General features: G+C 32.3%; 2 non-coding genes across 2 annotated transcripts; both read left to right on the forward strand.

Moving 5' to 3' along the window:
• Positions 1-8,323: 8,323 nt before the first annotated feature.
• On the forward strand, positions 8,324-8,411 carry LOC143537790 (small nucleolar RNA R16). The gene has a single exon (XR_013136131.1). It is a non-coding gene; the product is annotated as a small nucleolar RNA R16 (small nucleolar RNA).
• A 28-nt stretch (positions 8,412-8,439) lies between these two features.
• Positions 8,440-8,529, forward strand: LOC143537791 (small nucleolar RNA R16). The gene has a single exon (XR_013136132.1). It is a non-coding gene; the product is annotated as a small nucleolar RNA R16 (small nucleolar RNA).
• The last annotated feature ends 558 nt before the right edge of the window (positions 8,530-9,087 follow it).

Raw genomic sequence — 9,087 nt, forward strand, 5'->3', positions numbered from 1 at the left:
ATGTTTTGCGAACCCGGTTTAACTGGTTCAACCGGCCGGTTTGAACCGGTTTTTAACACACTGCTTTAATATCATAGACAACATTTGTAGAAGATATGGATGACTTAATTAAGTAATACTGAGATCTTTGTGTTTTTTTGTTTGATGTTGTGGGCGTCCAGGTATCACCGTTAGTGGGTTTTTAGATGTGTAAGTTTTTCTAGAACCTAAAGATAACTTGGGTTGTCCTTACAGCTGGGTTGAATCAGCCGGCGGTGGACTTTCAACTAGGGTGAGCAAATACGGTATTGATATTACATCGAATCGATACCAAAGTTTTGAGTTTTGGTACATATACGGTAAGTTATAGTACCGGTATTTCGATATTTCTCGAATTTTACCTTCAATACGACCCAAATATTTCAGTATTGGCATCAAGATTTTCGAAATTGAGATTTTCGGTAACGGTACCGATCTTATCTCAACTTTTACCGTTAGAGTAAACACGTACGGAATGCCTGTCGGAAAAATAAAATAAAAATAAAGGGTTAACCATGGTTAAGGGAGGAGGTACTTCGGGCAGAAGTTAAGCGAAGGTTGAAATCTTGACCGTCCACGTGGCGGAATCGGCGAGAGTGTGGCATGTGTCGGAGTACTGGTAGTACAACGACGACGCATTGGATTGTCGTTTAGCATGAGACTTTGAAAATGAGTTCACATATGAATGAGTAGTGAGTCACGACAAAACATGCCATGGGGGCAATTTTGTCATTTTCTGTACGTATCTGTCTACATTTTACCGTACGTTTATTTTTAAATTTGAAAAAATTACTTTAATTATACAAATATTTTTAAATCCGACAAACTGTAGATTTATGTTTCTGTATGAATCTCTATTTAAAAATCAGTTATCATCCTAGTTGAAACAAATGTATTAATTTGTTAATCTTTGAATATAATCTGATTGATGTTTCTATCATTTACTATTATGCATTTAATATGTTAATCACTAATCATATTATGTAGCGTTATTACTTATGCGATATTAGAATTACATTAAGGACACGGCAATCATATAAGTCATTAAATTATGAGATTTTGTCACATCTTTAGGCTGAGGGGTGTGGGGGGCGCGAGAGGGGGCGCGAGTGGGGGCTCCAGCCAATAATATTGTGACGTGTGGCAGAGAGAGAAACTTGATAAGATGGGTGTTGGTTGTGGTGCTCGCGCCCCGGGCCCTGGTGTGGAGGGGCGCGAGAGGGGGCGCGAGCGGTTTTTTTTTTATTTTTTTATAAATGTATTAAAAAAACGTATTATTAAAAAAACGTATTATAAATGCCGGATAATCAATTTGCAGTGTTACACCAACATAATATTATTTGGTTTGAATACTACCCTTTCATGGCTATGTATTATTATTATTATTATTATTATTCCTGGACTGGTCCGGCCGTCCGGCCAGTTTATTATTTCACTTAATTTTTTTCAACCTTTTCATTGCTTTTAAAAAATATGTGTGTTAAAACCAAGACAAATGGATGACTTTATATGTCATTAAAATTAATAAGATAAATCAAGCAGTTAAAAAAAAAAAAAATCACAATACTTCATTTATGGCCTCAGCTTCTTCTTCTTCGTTCAGATCCCAAACCACCACCCTTTATCCTACTTCTTCTTCGTTCAGCTCACAAAAGAAAAAATAAATCACAATAACTCAGTCATTCACGCATCCCAAGCCTCCTTCACGCTACCCCCAGCCGCTACCCCTCTTGCGCCTGCCTCTTTTTCCGCGCTCGCGCCCCTCTCGCGCCTCGGTGGTGTGGTGCTCGCGCCCCGGCTGGCCTCTTGCGCCCTTTCTCGCGCTCCACACCCCTCAGCCTTATATTTCAAAGCTTATCCTTAGCCTCAACATTATTAATGACTATTATTATTAATCAAATCAAGCCAATTATGTTTTTCCATTTTAAGTTATTAAAGTAATAAGTTACTCTTAACTAGACTCGCAGCTTGTTTGAAATAATTTATACAAAAAAAAGAATTGAATAATTTATAAAAAAAAAACTAATTATACCGAGTCAGTACTAAGTGGACTTGCACAAGTTTTGAGCTATTGTAAGCTCACTCGAATAAATAAAAGACACTTGAACCTGAGATTGTGTGAAAAATCAAAAAATCATTTGATAATCAAAGAAACCAAAATATTGAATCCAAATAAAAACTCATGGTTTAGTTTTGTGCTTTTTTTTTTTTTATGTAAAGGCAACCTTTCGGTTTGGTTTGATTTTGCTTGTAATAAAAACCGAAAATCTGAATCAAATATATGAATTTTCATTTAGTTTTGAATATTTAATAATTTATAAGAATCTAATAAATAACTATACCCAAAAGGACACATATATAATACTAACTTATTTATTAGTTATATTTTCGACACAATATATAATAACTGGTTAATTTTAATGTAATAATAATATTTCAACTCCAAGTTTTAGATTTGAATTCATTAATTTGTACCCAACGAAAATTTGAAACTCGCATGATAAAAGTGGAATAAATAAACACTGATAAAATCGAAACCAAATGGTTATGACCAATATGCCCTCATATGCGCCTCATGAGGGTGCATTTAACTGAGTTTTACTAACCAAGTTAGCGTAAAGGACATACGTGTATGAAAAAAATGTTTAAAGTACACCGTCTGTAAAGAAACTAAAAAGGACACGAACCGTAATTTGGCTTTTTTTAAATGACAAAATTTGTAATTCTGTCTTTTTGTTATTTATCATATAAGTTTTTTTAGCATTTAGTAAATTAGTAGTGGTTTAGTACGTAACAGCTTTTTATTTAAAGAAAAACAAAAACTACATGCTAAACTAGTTTGTAACGTCGTGTTAGTCTGATTGCGATGTTACACTACATTTAACTTTATATAAGTATTTAAAGTAACACAACATATAAAAGGAACACGATGCATGAACTAAATTGTTGGTTGTTAGCATTGACAACTTCATAATTAGATGTTAATCATTTATTAATTCGCATTTTAATGTTGGTGAAGTTATTAAAATCATATTTTCTATCACCTTTTATTCTCATAAAAGTTTCCGCACATAAGTTAAATCAAATAAATGTAGATATTTGTTATATATGAATATGAATAAATTTATCTTCGTATATACATGAATTAATAATATATATTCGTATAAGCGTTATATATTTAGTCAACTAGTTATATAAGAATCTACCATACATCAATTCAAATACATCATAGTTATGTGAGTGTACTTGAATTGATGCATGTATACATCTACACATGTTTATATGATGTATGCGTATGTTCGTTTTTTTATATAATCTACCGACTATGTATGCTTATTTTTTCAGCATAAACTTCAATGTTATAAACATAGAACCCAACAAAACGCTAAAACAATACAAAAATAAAATAAAAAATATTGTGTAGGACATGGGTCACGATTTTATAAATAATATTAATAAAGCAAATAAATAATTTCTTTATACAATTTGGAAAATTGTAGTACATATACCATATACAAATCTGAACGATAATAACAGCAAATAAAACATATATATACAAAACTTGGTTCATACCGAGGACATTAACTTGTGCTCCTATAGTGAATTCTTCAGCCGAGCCTAAGTCGAGTTGATCATCGTGTTGAAGCCGCAAACCGCAACAAAGCCGCGTCGACAGAGACCTACCGAGACATGAGCATTACCTCCTAGTTGTGTCTTCTTATGTGGTCATTCTCTTGGTGAGTTTGTCTTGATCACCAAAAGCCATCCGTACCTTCCAAGTTGCAATATTGAACAAATTGTGGTTTCCGGTTGTGGCTAAGGATTTCTGTTGAACAGAGGTCCCTTAAAAAAGATTTCGGACTACCTCTGCGAGCCCGTCTGCTTCCCATGGTACAACAGTATGTACTGCTGGGATTACCCTAGCATCTAAACTTTATTTGTAACGAGAGATCAGGATCGAAAGAGAGTTGGAATTGAGAGCACGAACTGGTGTGGCGTCGTATGGTCAAGTCGAGTGTGTATACGTGATGTTACTGATCCGAAAACGGAGCATCCAAGTGATGCACGACAATTTCTATATATAGTAGTGTAACGATGACTCAACGTGACACGTGTCGTGCCCAGAATCATGCACACGACACTTGTCAACATGCATTTGACACATTGTATGTAGAGGCGAGTCATGGGACACTTGTCACACATTGTATGACGACTCCTCTGGTGACACGTGTCATGATGACTAATCACTTGGCCTGACAAGTGTCCCAAGACATATTGTTTAACAAAAATGTTAAGACGGCTCTCAAGTGTTCTACCAATATGGGCCAGACTCATTTCCCTTTTTATCAATGTTCAAGTTCTCAACTACATCGTTTAGCGTATCGATGTCACATTAATTTATACTATTCGGACCCGTTAATAATGAGTTAATTAGTAAAATATACTAATAGTTATTATTAGTCTAAAAAATTCCAACATATTGTTCATATCCTTTGACCCATCAAGAAATATTATGAGTAAAATAGATCGTATCGTATTCATGTCAGGTGTTACCTAATGGATTTTTATCATTTATCCCGAAAAGAAATAAAGTTTCTTTAACAATACCAACCAAAGCGAGAAACATAACAATTATATGTGGCTTTGTCTTCTTTATAAATCAAGAAAGAATAATACACCATTAAACAGTAAAATTTAAACAAGTGTTTGTTGTACAAAAAGACATTGTCCTGCTTCGAAAATTGTTGTTGTTCGTATACTATTTATATCAAATTTATTGCTTGAATCGTTTATCTATTAAGCATAAATGTCATAATTTGTTATATGTTTGATTATGTTCATTAAAAATAACGGTATTTTTTCTTGGGTTGTCTGTTTATTTATGCCCATAACTATTTTAAATATTTACTAATTAAGGATTGATATACTTTTTAAATTTTATAAAAAATACAACTTTATATCAAATTCATGTTCGTCAAATATTATCCTCGCTACAGTTCATCCTCGGTTCATGGTAGTTATCTTATCATCCCACGAGTCAATAATCGTCAATATGTGCTCATGTCTAAACTAGAATAAAATAGTTAGAATACAATTTAAAAATTTAAAATATAAATTAAAATATTATACATATTAGAAAAATAACTATAAAGAGTGTGTTGAAATTGTTAGAAACTTGAAATTACTTACATATAATTGATAGAAATGTGATTGAGTACTTGAGTATTTGATATATTAAGTTGGTTATTCATGTAGGTTTATGATATGATAATCATCATTCTAAAAAGTCATTTTGAACCACATAAAATCATAAATAGATATGTTTGATGTTTGTAAACTCGACGAGTAACAAGTAACGTCTATAATGGATTTGAAATCAAATAAGACCGAAGACAAGTTTTCAAATCATACAAGTCTCGATAACAAAACCCATTTCAAACCTCGACGAGTAACAAGTAACGTCTACAATGGATTTGAAATCATATAAGACCGAAGACAAGTTTTCAAATCATACAAGTCTTGACAACAAAACCCATTTCAAACCTCTTTGCATTCTTACTTACAGCCTTTTTGTCCTGCCACATCCTCATTGGTGCGAGTTCACCTACTCTGGTTATACACTTTTTTATTTTTGAAATATAAAAAATGTTTTTTATTTCTTTTAATATAAACAAACTATGAAACAAACGGTTAAATGTAATCTATACAAAAATAACTATTTATCTATGGTTAATGTATATGACGATGCTTTTTTTAAGGTAATTAAAATGAGAGATAAAATTTACTTCTCTTTACCTTTATGCTATGTGTGATGGGAGGATTTTCACTAATAAAAAGTAATTACCGGTTCAAATATTTTACTTTTGCTAATAACTTAGAACTTAAGTATTTATTTTAGTAATATTAGGTATAAACTTTTATATATGAATGGTTCTTTCAAAGCTTTGTACAAAAGATAGTTTGCCATGTGTTTCTAGACATGATAATTCACATAATTGCCTCCACTACATCTTTTTGGTTTGACATGACATATATTAATATTGAATTGAGGATGCTACTTCTTGATACATTGTATGTTTTTAAATTTTGACAAATGTATATATATGTTTAAATTTTTTCTTAGGGGTTCAGTTTTGCATGTGTCTTTTACTTACCTTGGTTTTAGTTTTGTATTAACGCTTTATATGTACTTAAATAGAGGTTAGTGCTTTGTTTCATGTGTGTTTACTTCTTTTTTTGTAGCTATTATAGTTTACTAATCATTATATGTTGTATTAGTAGTAGCTTACTAGTTCCATTATTAGTAATTTTATGTCTGTTTATGTTGGTTGTGTTAAACCACAATTATATTGGATTTTGTATAAAGTTTTTTTTTTTTTTTTTTGGTTATGGAATCTAGGGTCTAACTAGAAGCAAACTATGATAAAGATTAATACCTTTGATCCCAATCACATTGTATCAAGATCCTACAAATAGCTCTAGTAGAGTTATATTATATTTCCTATGATCAATAGGTTTTTCATTTGGTGGATAATACCCTCTCCAAAGGTAAAGATAAACGGGTGAAGAATCCGTTAACAAACGCCTCAGTTTATAGACATAACATAACAAGGACCATCAATGTATTAGATTCTGATTACTTGAATTTGCAAAACAAAGTCGGGCCAAATCATGATTGAAGTACCAAAATGTGGTCAAAGTTGCAAACACTACTAAAACATAACCAAATGAAAATATTTCCCAGTAAACCGACCTACATGAACAAATCTTGAATTAGTGTGAGAGACACGGAAGAGAATGAGCCGAACCTAGGAACTGAATTTTATTTTTTATTATTTTTATTATTGTATTTTTAAACAACAAACACCTAGGAGACCTCTAAAGGTGACTTTTGGCAAATTTTGCCTCTAAAGAGACTTGAACCCCGCCAATCATAGAAAGGAAACCCTTAAATAAACCTCCCTGATCAGAGTGAAGATACCTAGGAGCTTAACTACAACAATGACTTAAATTATGAAATTTATGGATCAAAAGTTTAGAATCCAAATTTATTAACAAACAAGAAGATATTTTTGTGTTACATGATTTGTTATTCAAAACAAATAATTTAAAGTTTCTTTTCTTTTTTAAATACAATTTCATTACTCGGTTGAGTTAAGCTATTTAAAAAAATAGTAAATACATTAAAACGATAGAAAAACGAGCAACAAGCTATGCCGCTATCACTAGAGGTGCACAAAAAACCCGAACCCGGAACCGGACCCGAAATAAAAACCCGGAACCAGTTTTTTTTAATACCCGGGTTTTTAATACCCGAACCCGTACCCGACCCTACCCGTAGGGTACGGATAGGGTATGCATTTCGGTACTAAAACTCGAACCGGACCCGATTTTTACCCGGCAATACCCGAAAACCCGAACTGGTTCCATACCCGAAACCGGGTTTTTCCAATACCCGATGTATACCCGAAAAATACATTAAAAATACCCGAAAAAGATCCCTAAAAAGTGCAACATTCTATAAAATCTAATCTATAAATGATAAATACCTGGAAAAAAGCCCAAAAAAACCACAAATAGAGTTTTTTCAATACCTGAAAATAGGGTATTCAAATATCCGGTTCTATACCCGACCCGAACCTGATGCATAGGATATGGTTTTTAGAGGCAATATCCGGACCCGGACCCTACCCAATTATTACCAATACCCGGTCATACCCGAACCCGAGTATTTGAAAAACCCGATTTGCGAGAAATTTTAATTGCCACTTTTAAAATTGCCAGAAATTTCATGAAAAAGTTTACTGGTGTGGTCTAAATTGGGTTAGACCCAAACAGTTATAACCCAAATATGAAACCAAAAATGGACCCATAATTGGGCTTCAGTCAAACAAGAAAACCACCTTTTGTTTATACTTGTAGGCCCATATTAATATTAAGTTTGTAACGAAGCCAGCCGACTAAATATTATGCAAACCCTAGCTACCATAAACCTTATTTATTGTCACGCCTCACTCTTCCTCTTCATCACTACAAGCTCTTCTCGTTGATTGTTCAATTAATATTCTTGTGTTAATTTTTCAGTTCAGGCGGTTTTTTTATATTTAATATTTGCATCTGTTTTACCCTCTCTTGGTTATGAATTGTATATTATTCCAGGAGATATAACTGATGCATATAGCTAATTACAGTAAGGCTTACCAACGCATTGCATTTTTACCGATTGCTTTAGTGTCAAATGGTCCTTCCTATATACTGTTATGGTTTTAATTATTATTATTATTATTATTATTATTATTATTAATTTGGCAGATGATGATAAATCAGTTTTATGCTTAACACTCTGATTTAACCGTGGTGATTCTAAACTCCGCTTATTATCTGATGCCAATTTTTTGACTGATTTACTTTTTGGTTAAAGGAAGCAAATGATGCAATATAAACATCTTATACTACACACTGAATATTCTTATGTAGAAAACTATCTCACAAATGTTTTCTGATGCTTTCATATTTTTCATATTAAATTTGTTATTTTATTTAATTTGATTTTTCGATGATGAGATTCAGCAGACGGGCGGTCTGAAATGATGCCATGTTGATTGTCTGCGTCATTTCCATTTTATGGATTTAACTCTGAGATTAGTTTTTTTTTAATTAATTGTTTTATTCATTGCTATGATGAGTATGCAATTAATATATGTCTGGACTTATGAGACTTTGTCTATGAAATGCTGTGCATTATTCTGAGCTTAATTTTGCTCTATAGTATTATTGACATCTGGTTTTGTATCATGTTAGCCATATTTGTTGTTTGCTATGTATCTTTTTTAATTGTTTGTTTGATTTGTTGTTTTGGTTATTTTTATCTTTTGTGTTTTCAATATTTTAACATTGTGCAACGTCAAATCAAGTAGGAAGTGATTAGAGTTGAACATTTGATTAAAATTTTTGTTGTTTGATAAAATTTGTCCAAAACAGTTGAAATTTTCAATGACACAGCTCTATTTTGTCTTGTTGGGTTTTGATGATGTAAAATATTATTTTTATTGTTATCATGAAAGATAG

Source organism: Bidens hawaiensis, unplaced genomic scaffold, assembly GCF_021521415.1.
Source record: "Bidens hawaiensis isolate Kalapana, Puna unplaced genomic scaffold, B.hawaiensis_p1.1 tig00011343_1, whole genome shotgun sequence".
NCBI lineage: Eukaryota > Viridiplantae > Streptophyta > Magnoliopsida > Asterales > Asteraceae > Bidens > Bidens hawaiensis.